Raw genomic sequence first — 23,957 nt, forward strand, 5'->3', positions numbered from 1 at the left:
TAATTTAAAGGTGAACAACCCCTATAATTGCTTGAATTAAAGCTATGTATTACAACTGAAGGTTCGGCTTTTTGTTCATACATTATGCAGAAGGCCTTGGAAAGAAGGGGTTGGCCCAAGAAAGCAACAGAAGTAAAAAGGTTTTGGATGGGCCAAGGAGCTGTCCCTGTTAATCAAATAAACACACAGAGAGAAGAACACAATGGCGGCCAGTTTTGTGAGAGCATTTTTTAAATACCACAAGTCTATTTTTATACATTTATTTAATGCCATAAAATGTATTTGTAGTGTAAATATGTAACTGTGATGCCACTGTATTAATAATAACACACATTTGTGCATCACTGCTCACTATCCCAGGGAATAATAATAATAGCTATTATTGGTGATATTCATAGAACATATATAGGGGCCGATTCACTAACTTCGAGTGAAGGATTCGAAGTAAAAAAACTCCGAATTTCGAAGTGTTTTTTGGGCTACTTCGACCATCGAATGGGCTACTACGACCTTCGAATCGAACTATTCGAACTAAAAATCGTTCGACCATTCCATAGTCAAAGTACTGTCTCTTTAAGAAAAAACTTCGACCCCCTAGTTCGCCATCTAAAAGCTACCGAACCCAATGTTAGCCTATGGGGAAGGTCCCCATAGGCTTAGCTAACTTTTTTTGATCGAAGGATATTCCTTCGATCGTTGGATTACAATCCTTCGAATCGTTCGATTCGAAGGATTTTATCGTTCGATCGAAGGAATAATCCTTCGATCGCACTATTTGCGCTAAAATCCTTCGACTTTGATATTGGAAGTCGAAGGATTTTAATTCCCAGTCGAATATCGACCCTCGATATCCGAACCTTTGTGAATCGGCCCCCTAGTGTACAGTAGTGCAAATCACAAGCAGGAAAAGGACAGCTGTCCCAAAGAGCTAACAATCAAATGTATATATACACGCTGAAGCAGAAAATGGTTACCGTTTGCCTTCTATTCTCTTCCAGTTTGGGACAGGGTCTGGCCAGGAGGGTCCCTAAGTCAGCAGCAGGGGTGGATTTGATGGCCAGTGCTCACTACAAGTATCTGTTTGTGGAAATCTGGAGTCTTTGGGAGAAGTTGCCGAGATCTCGCGAGAGCAGTGACCGGCCAGGAGACACTACATGCCTGGGTGAGCTCCGCCATAACCGCTTCTTTACATTTGCCGACTTCCAGGGTTAATCCTGCAGCCCCAAGCTGGTGTTAAACTACACCTCTCAAAATCCTTAGAGAGGCAAAGGCATTGTCTGAGCATAATAAAAGTTAAAAGGGGAAATTGAAGCTACTCCATGTTTGGTCCTTGCACTGAAGATCCGGGCAAGGAATGGGTTAAGTAGCCTTCTCACGCACAAAAATGACCCTCTGCCTACGGTCGGCAGGCTGGATTTCGGGCTTCAGCACCCCTAGGCCGCTGCGTGGTAGCAGAGCAGATCCATTTCCCAGGTTGGGCCAGTAGATACCCTTGTGACCTCCAGTAGGAGCTGGCAGGCAAGTGTGCAATAAATATTAACTGTGGCACGGCATAGACCTTGCTAATCAAATATTAGCCATGGTATGGGCCAAATCTTGGGACTCCAATGTGAATTCTAACATTATAATACACAGGCCGGGATTGGAGGGAAGGACAAAAAGTCACGTGCCTAAGGGTGCCATGATTTTAGGGGCAGCATGAGATTTGATTTTTTTATTCTCCTGTGCACCAATCCCTACTTCTCTGGACCCAACCGGGAAAATCTGCACACGGGAAGGGGTGAAAAGTGGTGACAGGGCCTAGTGGTGGCCATTATATAAATCCAGGTCTGATAATACACAAGCTCAGAGAATCCCATGACACAAATGACATCACTAAGCACCATTTACACTGGTATAATTGACAGGATATTTGTGACTCTTATACAGATATCAGCTTGGAACAAAGCACTGACAGTGAGTGGGTATAGTGAGTAAGGAAAACTACACCATACAGAAATTGTTAGAATTTCATCTGGAAGGACCCGTTGCTCCAACTCAACGCATTAAGCTGGCCGGGCACTACTGGGTTTAAGGCTGATCCCCTCCCAGAATTCCAAACTGTGCCACTCTGACTCCAAACAGATATTTTGTTACATTTATTTTCCTTTTGGAGACTGATCGCAGGCCCATGTCTACCTACTATGCAACTGCCCTCTGAGCTCCAGCCCCACTGTGATCCTTCACTGTAACTGGCAGCTGTAGGGTTGTTTGTACAGGAGCAATTCCTCTCTGATGAAGTCTTTGTGTAATCTCTTGTCTGCCCTGAGTGCTCTCCACCTGGAATGTAAAGTGCCCAATGTCTGGCACAGCCTAACTAGCCCTTGTGTGTCTTCTGCAATATCACCCACATACATCTGTGTGCCACCAAGTCTACACCCTGCCTGTTAATACTACTAATTCATACATATACCCAATGTGTAGCAAGAGCTCTACTCCTTGTATATCCCTACTATGCACATTACTCTAATCCCTGAGTTCATACTGTGTACCAACAGACTAATCCTTGTCTACATACTACTAATGATCCTTGTATATACCTACTCTACATTCTACTACTAATCCTTGTATATACCTACTCTACATTCTACTACTAATCCTTGTATATACCAACAGTACATACCAATACTAATCCTTTCATATACCTACTGTCAGGACTGCCATTAGAAATCGCAGGGCCATACGACGAAATTTCCTGGGCCCCCTGGGCTGCACCCACCGCAAGCCCCACCTACAGGTCCGCCCCCCACCACGCAGTAAAAAAACAAAAAAATATTGGTGGCTAGGGTTCCCACATGTTAATAAAAAGATATTGGTGGTCAGGGCCCCCCATAGAAAAACATTTGTGTCCAGGGTCCCCCCATTAAAAAATATTGGTGGCTAGGACCCCACATGAGAAAAAAAAATTGGTGGCCAAAGTTAGTGGCCAGGCCCCCCCACATTATGAGAAAATTGGTGGCCAGGGCCCCTTAAATGTCCATGCCTTCCTGAAGTCAGTCAGAAGTGTGGCGTGGCCGGGCCCCCCTTACCCTCGGGGCCCCCTTCAACTCTCCCCCCTGTCCCCCCCTGATGGCTGCCCTGCCTACTGTACATACCAATACTAATCATTGTGTGTATTTACTGTGTACCAAAAGGATTTATCTCTGTGTATACCTACTGTACTGAGTAAAACTAACTGGAGGATGTTTACTACACACCCCCATACTAACTCTTGTATATGCCTAATGTATGTAACAATGCCAATCCTATTGTGTGTGTCACCAATTCTATCCCCAGAGTAGACCCTGGTTCACTTTTCCACCTATAGTAGTTGAAGAGCCCCGGTCTCTCAGTAAATGTGGTAGCCAGAGGACATAGAATCTGTAGCTTGGCTATAACAATCCAAACTATAGCTGAGGAAATGTGCAGTGAGTGTAAAAAACTGCCACTCAGGAGGTATTTTATTTTGGAAGCTCGAGGGTGCTCATGTCACACAGTGTACACACACAAGTGCAAGGGTGTAATTGGACTTAGCTTTAAAAAAAGTCAAAGACCAAAAAAAACCTCAATTTATCCAGCCAAAAGGCACAAGGGTAAAAAGAATGTTCAGAACCACTTTGGCTGAAGGTTAAGGTGGAAACCTTTATCCCCATACCCTACAAAAGGTGGGGGGCAAGGGTCTTCAGATCCCCTTTGCCGCAAGGCTGGAGGGACCCCTTTCTCTAGTCCCCGAATAGAAAGGACACCAATTACCTCCGAAATAGTCCAGAGTCATTGCGCCTACTTGGGCCGGGTTCAGGGGGAGAAGGAGCCTAATTGCCCATCATCTCCCCCTTAGACTAGCACAAACCCATAGAAATAGACAAGCTGTGCAAAATAAAAAATGTATCTAATATAGTTAGTTAGGCAAAAATGTAAGGTATAAAGGCTGGAGTGACTGGATGTGTAAGGGTTAGTTCACACGAGGAGATTCGGGGAGATTTTGTCACCTGGCGACTAATCGCCTCTTCTTCTGGGCGACAATCTCCCTGAACTTCATCCGCGTGTCTTCCCGTCCGCTATAATGAAAAGACGCCTGCGCTAAAGCACAAGCGGCGCTGCGTTTTCAGAAGTCTCCCAAAGTTGCCTCACGAGGAAACTTCGGAAAACACCGCGTGTGCTTTAGCGCATGTGACTTTTCATTATAGCGGATGGGAAGACACGCGGATGAAGTTCGGGGAGATTGTCGCCCAGAAGAAGAGGCGATTAGACGCCGGGCGACAAAATCTCCTCAAATCTCCTTGTGTGAACTAACCCTAACATGATAGCCAGAACACTACTTCCTGCTTTTCAGCTCTCTAACTCTGAGTTAGTCAGTGACTATAAGGGGGGCCACATGGGACATAACTGTTGCTTTTGAATCTGAGCTGAATGCTGAGGATCAATTACAAACTCATTGAACAGTTATGTCCCATGTGGCCCCCCTTATAGTCACTGACTAACTCAGAGTTAGAGAGCTGAAAAGCAGGAAGTAGTGATCTGGCTATTATGTTACACATCCACTCACTCCAGCCTTTATACATTACATTTTTGCCTAACTAACTATATTAGATACATTTTTTATTTTGCACATACAATCTATTTACCCAGTTTTTATTTTTACACTGAACTGTTCCTTTAATGTCTCTTAGTAGAGGTGGTAGTAAGTATAAGGAATAGCCTCTGGGCGGAGGTGGCAGCACAGGAATTCTTGGAGTCACCGGACAGGTTGTCTGTGCAAATGGGAGAGGGATGGGCATGAATATGAGCAGCTGGGTTCATGGACACAAGGATTTATGAGTAGAAGCCGCTTACAGTCCTTTCGGAGGGTGTTGTGGAGTCAGTTGCTATTGGTAACAGGGGCCATACTGTAACCCCCCACAACCCTCCCCAAACACACACAGAGCAAATGCCGCTGGTGTATGACAAAGCGGCAGTTAGTGTAACTGAGCTAATAGGAATCTTGGGTGGGGCAGGAGATTAACGTCATCCACTTGGTCAGGCTTCCAAATAATGCAAACACTAGCCTTTCCACAGTCACCGCTTGGGGCCCCGTGTCATGGGATTGGGTTAACCCTGTCCTCACTTCCAGCTGGAATAAAGCACCAATAAAATCATTTATTATATAAAGCAGGGACAGTGAAACCTCAATTTTACATCCCTGATTTTAAGCTTTCCCTCGTTTCACATTGTTGTTTTGGGGTCCCACCTATATATTAGGCATAATATTGATTTTACACTTTCCTGGATTTCACACCATTTTTTTGTGGACCCCTGAAAAATGTAAAATGGGGGTTCTACTGGATATATTTACCTAGGGGTTATGGGATTGCTGTTATATTGTTGCTGTATCATTTAGTAAGAATTCAAATCTCCCTCTGAACCCTCTGCCTGTAATTACTGGTATACAACATATTGGGACTTAAAGGGGGTTGTTCACCTTTAAATTAACTGTTAGTATGATGTAGAGAGGGATATTCTGAGACAATTTGCAATTGGTTTTCATTTTTTATTTATTTAGCTTGTTATTTAGCAGCTCTTTAGTTTGCAATTTAAGCATTCTGGTTGCTAGGGTCCAAATTCCCCTAGCAACCATGCATTGATCTGAATAAGAGACTGGAATATAAATAATAGAGGGACTGGATACAAACATGAGTATTAAACAGCAGCAATAACAATACATGTGTAGCCTTACAGAGCGTTTGTTTTTTAGATGGGGTCAGTGACCCCCCCATTTGAGAGCTGGAAAGAGTCAGACGAAGAAGGCAAAGCATTAAAAAATCTATAAAAATTAGGGATGCACCGAATCCACTTTTTTGGATTCGGCCGAACCCCCCGAATCCTTCGTGAAAGATTTGTCCGAATCCGAATCCGAAACCTGATTTGCATATGCAAATTAAGGGTGGGAAGGGGAAAATTTTTTTTACTTCCTTGTTTTGTGACAAAAAGTCACACAATTTCCCTCCTGCCCATAATTTGCATATGCAAATTAGGATTTGGATTCGGTTCGGCCGGGCAGTAGGATTCGGCCGAATCCTGAGCCAAATCCTGGAGTCGGTGCATCCCTAATAAAAATAAATAAATAATAAAGACCAATTGAAATGTTGCTTAGAACAGGTCTAAAAGGTGATTAAACACTAAAGTTGTGGCTAACAGCCCCCAGTAGATGAAGCCACACAAGCGTCAGTTCAGGTAATTGCTATGCACCTTTTAGGAGTAAAAATATGGGTTAAACTACTATTTCGGGCCTGATCACCCTCCACCCACAGACAGCATTGGACCAAGTCTATGTATGATTGTTACATCACCTGTTGCGTGTCTGTTTCTTTTCAAGAAAAATGGGATACTAGAGCTGCCAAGAGCCAGAAAATAATACAGGTATGGGACCTGTTATCCAGAATGCTCAGCACCTGGGGTTTTCCAGATAATGGATCTTTCCATAATTTGGATTTCATACCTTAAGTCTACTAGAAAATCATGTAAACATTAAACGGGAACTATTACGAAAATGAACATTTAAGATAAGCTTCAGCATACTGAAATAAACTCACCAGACATCATGTCTCTCTACATGCCGGATTTGTGCAAAAGGCAGTTATTTTGTTTGTACTGGAATCAGTTATTTGAGTGAGCTCTAATACATCTTCTAGGCAAAAGCAGCAGTTAGAACCAATATATCTTATAGAGGGGCTGCTTTTGCCTAGCAGATGTATTAGAGATCACTCAAATAACTGATTCCAGTACAAACTAGCTAACAAAATAACTGCCTTTTGCACAAATCCTGCATGTAGAGAGACATGATGTCTGGTGAGTTTAATAGTGACCTCTAATACATCTTCTAGGCAAAAGGAGCCCCGCTATAAGATATATTGGATGTAACTGTCAATGAATATCTGACACCCAACTGCCGCATGAAGACAGAATGAAGAGAAACAGATGCTGAGAGAGGAATAGTGAACATAAACTTGATTATTTCAGAAACGATACAGAATATTTAATTGATTGTATTTAAACAGTTTCTTATTTCAGTATGATGAAACTTATATGACATTTTCATGTTCACAATAGTTCCCTGTTAAATAAAGCCGATAGGCTGGTTTTGCTTCCAATAAGGATTAATTATATCTTAGTTGGGATCAAGTACAAGCGACTGTTTTATTATTACACAGAAAAAGGGAATTGGATTATTTGGATAAAATAGAGTCTATGGGAGACGGCCTTTCTGAATGTATAGAGCACAATGCTGTACGTATAACAGATCCCATATGTGTATAAGAGAATGGAACATGAAGAATTCATGGGCTCACACATTGCAGGATCTCACCTTACTAATAGAGTCACAGCATCCCTGATATTATCTATCAGCTCCGGCTTCATTCCCCATCTGTTATCATCTCAGGTACCACCCTGATACCTTCTCAGTACTAACTGCATCTTCATCCCAGGGCACAGGTTCTTAACTACGGATCTGGGGTCCAACCCATAAGAAACGCTATTCGGGTTTTCCAGCACCATCCACACTCCTAACATAGGCTTAAAAAAAAGGCATGAACCCAACTACGCCCCCCATTGATTTATCCACTATATTATTAAAGGGGTGCTGCACTTTAAGATAACTTTTAGGGGCGTATTTATCAAGGGTCAAATTGAAAAAAACCTCGAAATGCGAATTCAAAAAGACCAACTGAAATGAAGTCGAAGTTTTTTTATGGTCAAATAGGTCCGTTTTACGATCGAATAGGTCGGAATTCGAATCATACGAATCAAAGGAATAGCGCATCCGATCGAATTCGATTCAAAGTTTTTCCCAAAAAGTCCACCAATTGATTCCAAATAGGTTCAAGGCTAAAGCAGCAATTCGGCAGGTTTTAGATGGCGAATGATCAAAGTCGAATTTTTCAAGAGACCGTAAGGGGCATATTTATCAAGGGTCGAAGTTTGAAGTTCAAAAAACTTTGAATTCAAAAAGACCAAACAAATAGAGGTCGAAGGTTTTTGGGGTGGGAAGTGGTCCGTATTCGAATCGTACGATCTACTCCGATTCAAAGTTTTTCCCCACAAAAAACTTTGATCTCTCAAACTCCACCAATTGCCTCCATACAGGTTCTAGGAGGTCCCCCATAGGCTAAAATGGAAAATTCACTTCGACCTTTGATAAATCTGACCCTAAATGATAAATTTGGAAATTCAAATTTTTTTCTAATTAGAATCGAATTTGGGCTATTCCCTAGTCAAATTTTTTTCATTCTAAAACTCACCTCGACCTTTGATAAATCTGCCGCTTAATATGTTGTAGAATTCTAAGCAACTTTTCAATTGGTCTTCATTTTTTTTATATAGTTTTTTTTTTAATTATTTGCCTTTTTCTTCTGATTCTTTCCAGCTGTCAAATGGTGGTCACTGACCCCATCTAAAAATCAAATGCTCTGTAAGGCACCAAATGTATTATTACTGCTGCTTTTTATTACTCCTCTTTCTATTCGTCTCCTCTCTTGTTCATATTTCAGTCTCTTAATCAAAGTAATGTATGGTTGCTAGGGTAACTTGAACCCTAGCAACCAGACTGCTGAAACTGCAGAGCTGCTATATAAAAAGCTAAATAACTCAAAAACCACAAATAATAAAAACCAATTACAAATTGTCTCAGAATATCCCTCTCTACCTCATACTAACAGTTAATTTAAAGGTGAACAACCCTGCTGGGTCGGCTTCAAAGCAAAGCAACATGAGTCCTCTCCTCCATACACACCTGCTGCACCTGGACAATGTCTCGTGTGCTTTAATATCAGCCGTCTGAGAGATTCCCAATGAAATCAGATATTATATAAGATAAGGATGAAAGGGAGGATTTAATGAAAATGCCCCAAAAATACATCAAATATAATGAGAAAGTATATCGGTCACTCAAGCCACTAGCACTTTCTAATATAGAGGTTCATACAAACACCAAGGGGCATATTTATCAAGGGTCGAATTTTGAATTGAAAAAACTTCGAAATTCAAGAAGACCAACCGAAATTAAGTCAAAGGTTTTTTTTTTGGTTGAATAGGTCCATTTTCAATCGAATAGGTCCGTATTCAGCTGAATTCGAATCGTACCAATCTTAGTAATAGCGCATCGGATTCAAAGTTTTACCCCAAAAAACGTTGATTTTTCAAAGTCCACCAATTGACTCCAAATAGTTTCTAGGAGGTCCCCCATAGGCTAAATCAGCAATTCGGCTGATTTTAGATGGCGAATGGTCGAAGTTGAATTTTTAAAGTGACGGTACATGATAAATTTCGATATTCGAATTTGGACTATTCCCTAGTTGAAGTACACAAAAAATAGCTTGAAATTCGATATTTTTTCATTCGAAAATTCACCTCGACCTTTGATAAATCTGCCCCTTAGTTAATATCTGAGGGTGGATAATCACAGGCTGCTAGATAAACCCATGATCAAACTATCATTAGGCAAATAAATCAGAATTCATAGACAGATACATGGGCTGAGGCTAGCGGTATGGCAGCTCCTACACGCCATGCCATTGATGCAGCTGCTGTTATGTACACTTGCCTCTGGTAACCACGGCAATGCACGCTCCCACCCTGTTCCTTATCAGCTCCGGGCCAGCTTCCAAACAATTCTTCCCTCTCTAACCTCCCTTCCCATCGGAATTCCTATCTGCAAGAGCATCGGGGGGGGGGAGGGGTATCCCATTAGAATGAATGGGTGCTATATCCCATATTTTGCCTTTTCCATGGTCAGGATCACTTTTCCCTACAGATATCCTCTTTTCCATAAAATAACTGGGCCACATAAAGTGACACTAACACTTTTCTGTTCCTTTTTAATTGGAAATTGACCATGCCGCTTTAAAAAACATCCCCTACCATACGTTTTGGTCCGATCCTCCTCATCTATTAATTACCAGTATCTGAGAAAGCTCCATTTCCAATGTAGGGGGTTTCTCGTAAAGCCATTTATCATTAGCAGCGTTGTTAGACTGTAAGCTCCAAAGAATAGGGCCCTTCTTGCTCACTGTATTAGTATTTGCACAGAATCTGTACGTTTGCTGTTTACACCCTTTTATTGTACAGGGGCCTGTTATCCAGAATGCTCAGGACCTGGGGTTTCCAGATTCTGTAATTTGAATCTTCATACTTTAAAGGATCAGTAACATCCAAAAAAAAAATTGAAAAATTCGTTAGTATACCACGAAAAAAAACCTACCAAGACAAATTAAACTTTTAAATCGCACAGCCTTTATTAAGAAATAACTGACCGAAACTCCGCTTGTGCTCCTCTTCAGAAAAGGGGATCCAGTGATCCATCGTGCGGCGCTCGATTTCTCCTCCCTGCCTTCCTTATAGGAGATAGCCAGGGAGGAGAAATCCAGCGCCGCACGATGGATCGTGGCCTTTTCTGAAGAGGAGCGCAAGCAGAGTTTCGGGAAATTATTTCTTAATAGAGGCGGTGCGATTTTAACGTTTCATTTGTCTTGGTGTTTTTTTTTATGGTATACTAACAATCTTTTTTTTAACGTTTTTTCATGTTACTGGTCCTTTAAGTCTACTAGAAAATCATGTAAGTATTAAATAAACCCAATAAACTGGGTTTGCTTCAAATAAGGATTAATTATATCTTAGTGGGGATCAAGTACAAGCGACTGTTTTATTATTACACAGAAAAAGGAAGTCGTAAAAAAATTTGGATCATTTTGGATAAAATTGAGTCTATGGGAGACGGCCTTTCCATAATTCTGAGCTTTCTGGATAATGGGTTTCCGAGTAACGGATCCCAGACCTGTACAGTGTTGTGCTTTATAAATACCTGTTAATAATGATGATAATAATACAGGTACGGGATCCATTATCTGGAAACCTGTTATCCAAAAAGCTCTGAATTACTGAAAGGCCGTCTCCCATTGAGTCCATTTTATCCAAATTCTTAAAAAATTAAAAAAACTGGATTATTTTGGATAAAATTGTGTCTATGGTCAGGTACAGGATCCATTATCTGGAAACCTCTTATCTAGAAAGCTCTGAATTACTGAAAGGTCGTCTCCCATAGACTCCATTTTATCCAAAAAAATTTTGAAATGATTTCATTTTTCTGTGTAGTAATAAAACAGTAACTTAACTAAGATATAATTAATCCTTATTGGAAGCCTATTGGGTTTATTTCATGTTTCTATGATTTTTTAGTACACTTAAGGTATGAAGATCCAAATTACATAAGATCCCTTATTTGGAAAACTCCAGGTCCTGAGTATTCTGGATAATAGGTCCCATACCTGTATATTATAATGGTTGCTACACTAATAGGCACACAAATACATTTCGGGCAGATTCGTAAGTGTTTCTAGCTCAGGGGTCGGCAGCAGAACTCCGGATATTGCCCTCCATTGCCTCTCCCCTGCAGGTGCATTTGTGGGTCGGTGATTTTTGCATTGAGATGAAGTTAAAGTTAAGCAGGGGTAAGATGGTGGGAGCAGTCCTGTGTAATTGCCCCAGGACAGAGAATGAAGGGGAAATAACCCTGTTCCCATGATGAGGAGCTAAATATAAGAGAGTGTTTATCTGGAGCAAACAGACACTAAGCGCTGATATATCCCATCAGATAACTACACGGTGCTCGTCTATATACAGAATAGGAGCAGAGAGAGGTCACTACACCTGGCTGAACCCAAACAGGAAACATTGTGTTTGTTTAGAAAGAATATTTCCTCTTATTCTCGCCCGGAAACAGAAGGATGAGCTCATGGAAGACAGGTGGTGGGGGGGGATAGGAGTGACATAATATCCCGAGTGATGAGTAGAACTGGCTCTGCCCCAACCAGGGATACTAAATACTGCTTATTATACTGATTTGGCTGCTGTGACTTATTGACATTCCCAGTTGATTGAACTGAATTGGCAGCTCCATGTGGATCAGATTCTCCCTATTGCGTAAAATGCACTGCTCCTCATACCAACAAACTATTCCTGGCTTATTAGGAGCTATGTTATATTAATTGCCTGTAATTGTATCCCACTAGGGTTTAAGCTTCTTCAGAGTCTCCCATTATACCACTAGAATGTAAGCTCATTGGGGCAAGGTATCCCATTATATCACTAGATTGTAAGCTCCTTGGGACAAGGTGTCCCATTAGATCACTAGGTGTAAGCTCCTTGGGACAGAGTCTCCCATTATATCAGTAGATTGTAAGCTCCTTGGAGCAGTACCTGCCATTATACTACTAGTGTGTAAGCTCCCTGGGGCAGAGTCTCCCATTATATCACTATACTGTAAGCTCCTTGGGACAGGGTCTCCCATTATACCACCAGAGTATAAGCTCCTTGAGACAGGGTCTCCTATTATATCAGTAGATTGTAAGCTCCTTGGGGCAGGACCTGCCATTATACCACGAGTGTGTAAGCTTCTTGGGGCAGGGTGTTTCTTTATACCACTAGAGTGTAAGCTCAGTGGGACAGAGTCTCGCATTATATCACTAGATTGTAAGCTCCTTGGGGCAGGGTCTGCCATTCTTCCACTAGAGTGTAAGCTCCTTAGGACAGAGTTTCCCATTATATCACTAAATTGTAAGCTCCTTGGGGCAGGGTCTGCCATTCTACCACTAGAGTGTAAGCTCCCTGGGCAGAGTCTCAAATTATATGACTAGACTGTAAGCTCCTTGGGGCAGGGTCTGCCATTATACCGCTAGATTCTAAGCTTCTTGGGACAGGGTCTCCCACTATACCACTAGAGTGTAAGCTCCTTGGGACAAGGTCTCCAATTATACCGCTAGATTGTAAGCTTCTTGGGGCAGGGTCTCCCACTATACCACTAGAGTGTAAGCTCCTTGGGACAGGGTCTCCCATTATACCACTAGATTGTAAGCTTCTTGGTGCAGGGTCTCCAACTATACCACTAGAGTGTAAGCTCCTTCCAACAGGGCGTCCCTTTACCCCACAAGAATATAAGGGTGCCATGCAAAACAATGTGGAAAGTTAGCTACAGGGATAGTCACCTAAAGTAACAGCACGTAGCATTTCCGATTTACCTGTCTGAAAGCAGACATCCTATTGGTCGCCTTCTTATTAGCACACCTGGACACATTTTGTACCTTTCTTTCCATATGGGGGTAATATTTTATGCTCAGGAGATATCCCAAGATATTGTAGGCTCCTTGGGGTAGGGTCTCCATATTCGACTAGACTTTGTGAGGCTGGGTCTCCTATCATATCACTAGATTGCAAGCTTCTTGACACATGGTTTTTCGTTATCCCCCTAGACTGTAGTTTCTTGGGTAGGGCATTGCAATATAGCACTAGAGTGTAAGCTCCTTGACACAGGTTTGATGCTCTCTCTGGGAGGGTTTCCATTACCCACATTAGACAGTAAACCCCACGGGACAGTCCTCTCATTGTCTCACCTATTGCTGAGGGCTTGCAGTGCTCATGTCTAAGCCCACATAAAGGGATCATTTAGGAAAGCAGCAGAGAAGCTATGGGAACAGCCTGCGGCCGTAAAAGCCACAAGCCTTTGATCAAGCCCTTCCCAGATCCATTAACTCTCGACCTGCACAATCACTGCACAATAAAGCTCATTAGTTTGGGAATTTTATGAGTGAGGATATTGGCCGGAGGTTTATGGCTCGCTGTTACCTGGCTACCTGTTTTATAGGAGTTTTATAGGATTTCTTTCTTTCTTCTTCACCACCTATAGTTGGGAGGTGCAAGTGCCCAGCAACGGGAACCTTGGGAAATAATTGAACTGCCCTTTAAATGGGGTTATCACTCATCCATACACATGGAAGTCCTTGATGTCATAATGGAAATTGGCCCCTATAAAGAGGATGGCATGGCAACTAATGATTCTTCTTTATTCTCAAATGCTACTGGCTATATGTAGCACCCAACACTGATAATTCAAACTCAGCGACTCCCTGCCCCCCGGAGCTTACAGTGTAAGTTGCTTGGGCCTAGGACTTGTGGTTTTGTAAATTACAGACATATAGGTACAACGTATAACCAAGAGGAAAGGGTCAGAACATTCCTGTACTGGGGTACCATAAAGAGATGAAACACTACTAGAACACTATTCAGCAGTCGACTCAGTCAATGGTTCCAGCAGTATAAAGGTTCTGTGCTCCGACCCACAAGGTCTCCGCTCCTCCCATGTAAAAGTGTCCCTGGAATTCTGTGGTTAATCCATTGCAACAATACAACAAAAGCAACGTGGGTGTGATCCGAAATTTCTACAGCCTTCTTATGTCCCATATCAAAGAGTGAAACAAAGGTATTTTGTGCCCGGGTTTGTGTCGCCTTCACTGATGACATCATGTTTGAGAAATGGCCACCCGCTTACTGGCACCCCCACATAAAGTGCCACAGGATAAAGCCCCGGACAACCCAGTCCAACACTGTCCTGACTTCTATGTTACAGTTTTGCCTAAGCCTCTACCTGCACAGGTATTCACTGTACTAAGCACAATTCAGCAGGAAAATCCCCATTTCATTATGTAAACATGGCAGCAACAGGGCAATCACTTCTTCCCAGTACAGTAGGTACAGTAGGTATGTGGGTAGGTAGTTTGTGTACAGGTGGGAGGGATACACAGTCCCAGTACAGTAGGTACAGTAGGTATGTGGGTAGGTAGTTTGTGTGCAGGTGGGAGAGGGGAGGGATACACAGTCCCAGTACAGTAGGTACAGTAGGTATGTGGGTAGGTAGTTTGTGTGCAGGTGGGAGAGGGGAGGGATACACAGTCCCAGTCCAGTAGGTACAGTAGGTATGTGGGTAGGTAGTTTCTGTGCAGGTGGGAGAGGGGAGGGATACACAGTCCCAGTACAGTAGGTACAGTAGGTATGTGGGTAGGTAGTTTCTGTACAGGTGGGAGAGGGGAGGGATACACAGTCCCAGTACAGTAGGTACAGTAGGTATGTGGGTAGGTAGTTTGTGTACAGGTGGGAGAGGGGAGGGATACACAGTCCCAGTACAGTAGGTACAGTAGGTATGTGGGTATATGAGGAGATACAATGCAACTTTAGACCAAAAGATCACACTTGCCCAGGTCTCTGTGATACAACTGACTTTACAACCGCAGATAATAATTGATTTCCGAGTATCCACAGAAATAATGAACGGCCCTGCCTTACAGCAAGATTACCGACTCGCACGGAATCTGACATTTATGTGTTAAAGTTCCTGTATCTGCACATTGACAAAGGTGACTTTTTTTTTTAAAATACATTTTGTGGCAACCCATGAATTTTCAGCTAAACTGAATGAATCACGATTTTTATTTGGACAGAGGAAGAGACTTCGAGGTATTAATTACAGTCTGAATTAGTTGGTGACTTTGCTGTAAGACGGGCGGGGGCAGGTTTTTTTTCATAGCTACGGGGAGATTAATGGATTTATTATGTGTTGTTGAAAATCCGGTTCTCTGGCAGTGACATCAGTGGGTGCAAACACACACACACACTCACATATACACACACATATACACACACACACGATACTGGCACGAAGGAAACGAGGAAAGGACGTTTTCAAACTCTCTGTGCAAAAAAAGGGAACAACGATAAAAGATTTCAATACCGTGTATGGCTTTATGTATGGTATTCATCCATTCAGCCCAGGGGCCGGATGCTCAGATTCCATAAAGTATCAGCGTCCCTTTAAAGGAGAAGGAAAGGCTAAAGTAAGTAAGCTTTATCAGAAAGGTCTATATAAAAACACGAGTAACCCCTCAAAGTAATGCTGCTCTGAGTCCTCTGTCAAAAGAAACCTCACATTTCTTTCCTTCTATTGTGTCCTCATGGGCTTCTGTATCAGACTTCCTGTTTTCAGCTTAAACCTCCAGGGCTAGGGCTTGAGCATGCTCAGTTTGCAGGGAGGGACTCAAACAGGAAGTGACGTCACACCAAATATGGCAGCTGCTATCCTAAACAAACAGAGAGAGATTCTAGAGCTGGTTACTCAGGTATGGTAAAGCATTCTGCAGAATAAATATAGTGTTTTAGCTTGCAATATTGTGGCTAATCTATTAGCATTAAACTTCTTCAGTAGCTTTCCTTCTCCTTTAAGGGCAATGGCACATGCACCATTTAATGCCAAGGAAACAAAGCCAAGAACTGTAACAAAATCTCTAGGGATACATCACATGCAGATTGTGATACACAGTGCTGATTATAATGAGAAGACACTCACGCCCCTTTCATTATATTCGTCACGTGTCTGCCGGCAATGCTCTAAAATAGCTTTATTACAATAATGTCCCACTGGAGACCTTCCCCACTGAGAAAGCTGCCCAGCATTTCTGTTAGAAGCTGCACCTGCAGGATGTAGAAACATGGAGGAGCTGAGAAAACGCTGATACTCTTCTAGATTGTCCAACAACTTCATGAAGCTTTTTTCCAGTCAAATTGATTATTAGTCCTAGTGTGAGCAAACAATGACCACCATTAGCTCCATAGAGGTCTACCTGTTCCATAGTGACCGTCTGAGCGTTTGTGAAGTCATACTCTGTTCAACCAACCAACCAGCCACACAAGCAACAAAGTAAAACACCATGAAAGGCACCAAAGGAGATCTTTACCAGCAGAAACAGTCTTCAGGAAAGTCTAGAAAAAGTGTAGAAAACCAAAGAGTTCTTGAGAAGATCATGGCCAACGTAAGCCTATTTAACTTGCTTTTGGAGAACCTTTTGGGACAATTATGGCCTATTCCACTTCCTCACTAGCTGAAGTCATCTCATGTATGGAGATGGAGCTAATGGGCCAAAGTGATTTGCAAGTTGTGTACAACAACAAGAGATATTGAAGCACAGCTGTCCAAGGCTGTTCTTCCAGACAATTAAAGAGCTCAAAAATATCTATCCACTATCTGGAAACAGTTGGGTAGCATTGCCTTAGAGCACCAGAGGTTAAAAAATAAAAATACCCAATGCTAAATAGCTATGTAACGCTTGGCTCATTAGACAGCCAAACGCTGTTCTCGGCTAGTACTGTTATGAACTGACCACAAACATGGTTATATGGTTAGTTGATTTCATTATAAACACCCACATCTCAATGCAGTATCATATGATGCCTCAGAAGAGAATGGCCTAACTTAATAACGGTTGTTCAGCTGTAGAAGACTAGATGGGCGGGTAGATTACAGATATGAGATTTCTTTGTTTCCAGAGCAGCACAAGTGACTGATGGATCTTATCTTATCTCCACTCTTGCCTCAAAGCCTGGCCTTCCCACTGCTTGAATGGAGTAACTTCCTCCAACTCCCCCATATCTCTGCCTTGGAAAATGATCTACAAACTCAAGAGGATCTACCACTTGCCAACTTCTCTCGTCGTTCCCAGCTCTTTCTAATAAATGCATGGCACCGTGCTTATCAGCCAACACACACCCAAAACTCAAACCACGTATAGGTACTTGCCAAACATCCATTGTACTCTTAATGAGTAAAACTCTACCCACATCCAACAATTAGTCACCAATTAGTCACCAAACTTGGTCTCATGAAATTATTTGTCAAGTGACAGCAAAGTTACAGATTCTCTGTGTAGCTGATTTGCCACACAAAGAGGTGCCCAAAGTACCATTTTGCATCATCATATTGTTCTACTCTTCTTATCTTGACCTAGTGTCTCCATATTAACCTATTTCCTTCATCTGGGCTGCCCTACTGTTTTCATCTTGGCTGCCCTACTGTCTCTGTCAATGTCTCCATCTTAGCTGCCCTACTATCTCTGTTGTTCCATGTTTCCAGCTAGGCTTACTGTCTCCATCATGGCCTACTATCTACTTCTTGGCCTACTGTCTCCATCATGGCCTACTGTCTCCATCATGGCCTACTGTCACTATCTTGGCCTACTGTCTCCATCTTGGCTGCACTACTGTCTCTGTCAATGTTTCCAGCTAGGCCTACTTTCTCCATTTTGGCACACTGTCTCCATCTTGCCCTACTGTCTTCATCATTACTACTGTCTCCAGCATGGCCTTATGTCTGCATCATGGCCTACTGTCACATATTTCTGTGGATATACCATAAGAACTTGAAAATTGATATGTTTAGAAGCTACTCCCCACTGCCTTGCCTGTGGGGTTGCCTGCAGCTGTCCTCCCTATAGTTGTTCTTCTTCCAGGTGCACAATCGGTTTGACATGCACATTTTCTTCAGTGTACAGGTGAATTCATTGCAACTGGCACACAAATTTAAATATTTAAAGGGGCCACACCCAATTGTTCCTTGCCCAGCATAGGTTGCTTTCTGATGCAATTCTAGTCTGTTTCTCTGTTCTTGACCCCTGGCTATTCCTGACTACTCCTATGTTGCTGTCTGAACTGACCGTTGCTTGTATTTGACTATTAATCTGGATCCTGACTTTGTACTGCATTTACTGATCTTGTGTTGTTGACTACGATTTTGGTACCCGATTCTGTACTGCACTTGTCTAACTGGTTATTATCCCGGCCTGTTCTACGATTGCTTTGCTTTAACCCCATTCCTCCTGTTGCTCGTTACAGTTCCCTTGCCTGCCCAGAACTCTCACTTTAAGACCTAGCAGCATCCGAATAGCAGAGGGCTCCACCCGAAACGAAATGCAACTGTTATAGGCGGAAGCGTGAGCCGTGAGCAGAACCTTGTCTGTTCTGGGTTTGGGAGAACATACATGACACTTCCAAGCTCATTGCTCAAGTAAAACTAAACAATCTTCAGTCACTAATTTAGCAGCACCCCTTAAGTTCACAGTAAATGGGGCTCTTGCTATTGTTGCTTAAAAAAACTGAGGCAAGCGATACAGCAGCCCCTGTTCATGTTGTCAATTCAATAAAGAGGCAACATTCTGGGTAAAAAGGAAAAATAAAGTCATGTTTTACTAGATAAGAAACAAAATACTTTTTTTCCCAAGCCTGGATTAATCTTGTAAGGTTTTTCTCTGAAAATAACAGAATACATTTAGGATCAGCTGAAAGCTGTACTGGAAGCCTAAACGAGCCGCAGGCAGATCCGAGGGTTGGATCCAAAGATCCCGACAATTAACCTGATTTTCACAAATGACGCCGGTCACAACTGAATCTGACTTCTCTGTTAATTCCTTCTTATCTGCTCAGTGGCTGATCAGCTGTAAAAGCCTCAAACATCAAGGCTTCTTGGCCTCCCCACAACAGGGCTGAGCAGTTCACTAAAGATTAACCAAAACCATCTGAACCGTTCAATCAACACCCCTCTACCATTCAGATCCCTGACTACAAGGCAGGCTAAGGGTTAACCGTACAATAAGCTTTCACTTCATTTCATTATTGTGAGTAGGTAAATATTTCTGGAATGCTTTTAATTCATTTTTTTGTTCTGAACATCTTTAGTTTGGGATTTAAGTAGCTCACTTGTTGCTAGGGTCGATGACCCTGGTAACTAGAGGTGAGTGTGAATGAAAGAGCAAAGGACGAATAGGAGTGTGCTGAAATAGAAACATATGTAATATTAATAATAAAAAAATGACATCTCGCTCAACATGAGCCTGTTTTCGGGTTGCTAGGGTCACCGTTCTTAACAACTGGGTGTTATTTTGCATTTGAGGGAGAAAAAAAGGCAGCATTTTATCTGAAAATAGAGTCCAGAGGCAAAGCTGCTTAAATTACTTTCTTCTGAAAACCAGCTTTCCCTATCATCTAAATGTTCCGGAAGTCCCATTATTTATTAAAAAAAAAGCCAGGGGTGTAAAGCTGCACCCAGTAAAGTATATATTTCTGGGCCCCAGACCTGCATGTACAATTGGGCAGGGTGTGTGGCCAGAGAGTAGGATTATGGGAAATATTGTACTTAACCCATCTGGCAGCCACAGGGCTCGTTAGCAAATGTTAATGACTTTGATACAGAGCCTAAACAAAGGGCTGCACAGGCTTTAATATAAAGGTGCCCTAATGAAAATAAGGGATGCACCGACATCATTTGTGGATTTTTACCAAATTACCCAAAATGAAGGCCCCTAATACCCCCTGAGTGGCTAATTAACCATTTCACATCCAGATCAGGAGATTTATAAGCTGCTCTATTTGTCTTTCCCAGGTTCCTTATCTGTGCCAAGACATATTGTCCCTGTAGTTACAAGGCTACTGAGACATAAATATGTCACTGCCTGAGAATACTCGCTGTACACTGCCTGTAATAGCACTATGGGCAGGTGTGTCACACACACTCACACAGTATTTACTAAGCAAATGCACAAAAGCTTTTCCACTGTGTTGACGTGGAGATGCTGGAAATATCCTGTACCATGGGATTTATTGAGAAAAATGTAAAAAAAAAGTTTTTTAGCACAGGTGAATTTTTGGTTTTCCCTAGCTATGCAGGTGGGAGAGGGGAGGGATACACAGTCCCAGTACAGTAGGTACAGTAGGTATGTGGGTAGGTAGTTTGTGTGCAGGTGGGAGAGGGGAGGGATACACAGTCCCGGTACAGTAGGTACAGTAGGTATGTGGGTAGGTAGTTTGTGTGCAGGTGGGAGAGGGGTGGGATACACAGTCCCAGTACAGTAGGTACAGTAGGTATGTGGGTAGGTAGTTTGTGTGCAGGTGGGAGAGGGGAGGGATACACAGTCCCGGTACAGTAGGTACAGTAGGTATGTGGGTAGGTAGTTTGTGTGCAGGTGGGAGAGGGGTGGGATACACAGTCCCAGTACAGTAGGTACAGTAGGTATGTGGGTAGGTAGTTTGTGTGCAGGTGGGAGAGGGGAGGGATACACAGTCCCGGTACAGTAGGTATGTGGGTAGGTAGTTTGTGTGCAGGTGGGAGAGGGGAGGGATACACAGTCCCAGTACAGTAGGTACAGTAGGTATGTGGGTAGGTAGTTTGTGTGCAGGTGGGAGAGGGGAGGGATACACAGTCCCAGTACAGTAGGTACAGTAGGTATGTGGGTAGGTAGTTTGTGTGCAGGTGGGAGAGGGGAGGGATACACAGTCCCAGTACAGTAGGTACAGTAGGTATGTGGGTAGGTAGTTTGTGTACAGGTGGGAGAGGGGAGGGATACACAGTCCCAGTACAGTAGGTACAGTAGGTATGTGGGTAGGTGCACAAATAACTGATGTCATGAGCCAATTAGACTCCATTAGTATGACACTGCAGTTGTGCGTGGGAAATGCTGATTTGTTAATTCTTCTGAGGCAGATTGTAGAACCAGAGAATAATGTCCCCCAGAAGGCATATATTTTCCCTTTCCATAACGTGAAACATTACAATACATTTTATTGTGTTAAGTTATCCTTAGAAGTATCACTTGCCAATGCCAGATGAAGATATCGGGGGGTGGGTGCAGAGAATGACTCCCAGCAAGTACTCCCAGCAGAACTTCCAGCAAGTACTCCCAGCAGAACTCCCAGCAAGTACTCCCAGCAGAACTCCCAGCAAGTACTCCCAGCAGAACTTCCAGCAAGTACTCCCAGCAAGCAGAGACAAGATTCCCCCAGCTGGGTAAAACCTAAAAGCAGTGGAACAATGAGCTGCGGGTCAATAAATGCCTTTAACAGGGGGAAGAGGGAGAGACAAGAGGCCGACAAACAATGGATAACACTGAGTGTGTGAGTTTGTATCAGCCATGTATTGATTCTGCCTTACTTGAGAATAAAGGGGAACTCCACCCCAAAAACAATTATTTCACAAATACTGAGCAGTAATAAATCCGTCCCTGAATATGAAATCATTAAGACTCACATTATTCCATCAGGTCACTGTGAGACCACTTCCTACATCACTTAAGAATTTGTTGTCTTTCAGTGGCTTCTGGAGCCGGAACCAGCAGTGCAGAGAATATAAAGATACTACCTGATACAGCTTTCAGTAATATCAGTGTGTTCTGGTGAGGACAGGGCTTGCATAACCCCTAGTGAGGTAGTTGGTGCCATTCCTCATGTACAGGCAGAGGTGCTGAGCCAGGAGCCTGACGTGAGCAGTAATACGAGATAAGATATAGGGGCGGGTGAGGGATTTAAAAAACTTGCCATTGTACTGAGTTTCAGGGCTTTATAGCAGGGCTGTAACAAAGGGGTCACTACAGTAACCTGCCCTGTTCTTGTCATTGACGTAACCATCTGCTTTATGGCTGCGTCACTATTTGCATTTCATTTGCAGTTCCCCAAACATGAGCTTGGCCTTTAATCATATATATATATATTAACAATCATAAATCATATATTCCTATCCCTCTAATTGCTGTCATGGGCTAGTCTAGCAAGCCAGATAAAAAGGGTTTCACAGACGAGATGGAGGAAAATCCAACTGCAAAGTCTTGATTATAGGTGTATTTAATGTGATAAATGTTAGTTTTGAGTTTAATTTGCCCTTTAACCCAGCCCACGGACACTTTGTCTCTCTTTTTCGGGAATGACCTCTCGCTTTCCTGTAACAATTGCCTTTTGCAAAACGAGAGCTGCAGCGAGCCATGATCTGTACATGTCTCAAGTAACCCCAAGAGCTTACATTCATAAGTAAAGTGCAATGTAGCAGTTGAATGATTAAATCTACCTCCCATGTTTCATAGAGAGAAATAATGTTACAAGTAGAAATATCCAATTTTTTTTGTTTAAATTCCAAGAAATGTGGCACTCGCCCCATCTCTACAAGGACTAGTAACAGTACCCCCCTCCCAGTCCAAGCAAAGCTTATCTGTGCAGCAATAATCCTTAATTAGATGAGTCAGTCTAACAGATACAGGGTTAATGAGCTGGCACCCAAATGATTAACCCCTTGCGCACCACTTGAGGATGTTACCCACCTGTAATAGTGTGTGTAGGAGAATCAGGCAGTGAATCCCGGTGACAGTTTAATTCACACCCTGCTGAGTGCAGATCCTGGATCCTTCCTGGTGACTAAATCCCAAAGTCTGTGCAGCACTCGCCCCGACTCATTGTCCTGTTCACCAGCACCTCTTGTCCATATTCCAAAATATTATCAAATTCTTTTTAATTTCCCAGCTGTGATTTCCTCTGTTCACTTTCCCTTTCTCCCAGCTATATCCAGCAATGTCTGTGTCCTGAGCCAAACTGATCCTTCCCCTCTTCTCTATCCCTCCCTCGTTGACTAATCTGCCCCGTCTCTCCTCCTCCTCCTCCTCTTCCTCCTCCCCCAGCTCAGGTTGGATTCTTGACAAGTCAACTAATCTCTCTTGATTCAAACTTTGCTCTTCCTTGAATAATGTAGTAAAGAGGCAGGGGAACCTGAGATGTACAAATCTACCCCATTATCTGCGCACTATTTAATGTTTGATTGTAAGCTCTTGCGTGCCCTCGTTCATCTCATGTATTGGTTTGTTTGTATGGCAGTTGCTACATAGCACTATGTACAGCGCTCTGGAATATGTTGGAGTTTTAGGGCAGAGACACATGCTGCGATTCGGGGAGATTAGTCGCCCGTAGGGTTGCCACTTTAAAAATACTGGCCTTCCTATATATTTATCTTTATTCCCTATTAATAACATTGTGATCACTGGCCTTCCTATATATTTATCTTTATTCCCTATTAATAACATTGGGATCACTGGCCTTCCTATATATTTATCTTTATTCCCTATTAATAACATTGGGATCATATCACTGACCTTCCTATATATTTATCTTTATTCCCTATTAATAACATTGGGATCATATCACTGACCTTCCTATATATTTCTCTTTATTCCCTATTAATAACATTGGGATCACTGACCTTCCTATATATTTCTCTTTATTCCCTATTAATAACATCGGGATCACTGACCTTCCTATATATTTCTCTTTATTCCCTATTAATAACATTGGGATCACTGACCTTCCTATATATTTCTCTTTATTCCCTATTAATAACATTGGGATCACTGACCTTCCTATATATTTCTCTTTATTCCCTATTAATAACATTGGGATCATTGACCTTCCTATATATTTATCTTTATTCCCTATTAATAACATTGGGA

General features: G+C 42.5%; 1 protein-coding gene across 1 annotated transcript in view; it reads right to left on the minus strand.

The window, feature by feature from the left end:
• arhgef2.L (Rho/Rac guanine nucleotide exchange factor 2 L homeolog) overlaps window positions 1-23,050 on the minus strand; it is a 116,119-nt gene extending 93,069 nt beyond the window's left edge. The window contains exon 1 of the mRNA XM_041573738.1: window positions 22,782-23,050. The gene's annotated coding sequence lies outside the window, so the exon portion shown is untranslated. The remainder of the gene's footprint in view (window positions 1-22,781) is intronic.
• Between the last annotated feature and the right edge of the window lie 907 nt (window positions 23,051-23,957).

Source organism: Xenopus laevis, chromosome 8L (assembly GCF_017654675.1).
Source record: "Xenopus laevis strain J_2021 chromosome 8L, Xenopus_laevis_v10.1, whole genome shotgun sequence".
NCBI lineage: Eukaryota > Metazoa > Chordata > Amphibia > Anura > Pipidae > Xenopus > Xenopus laevis.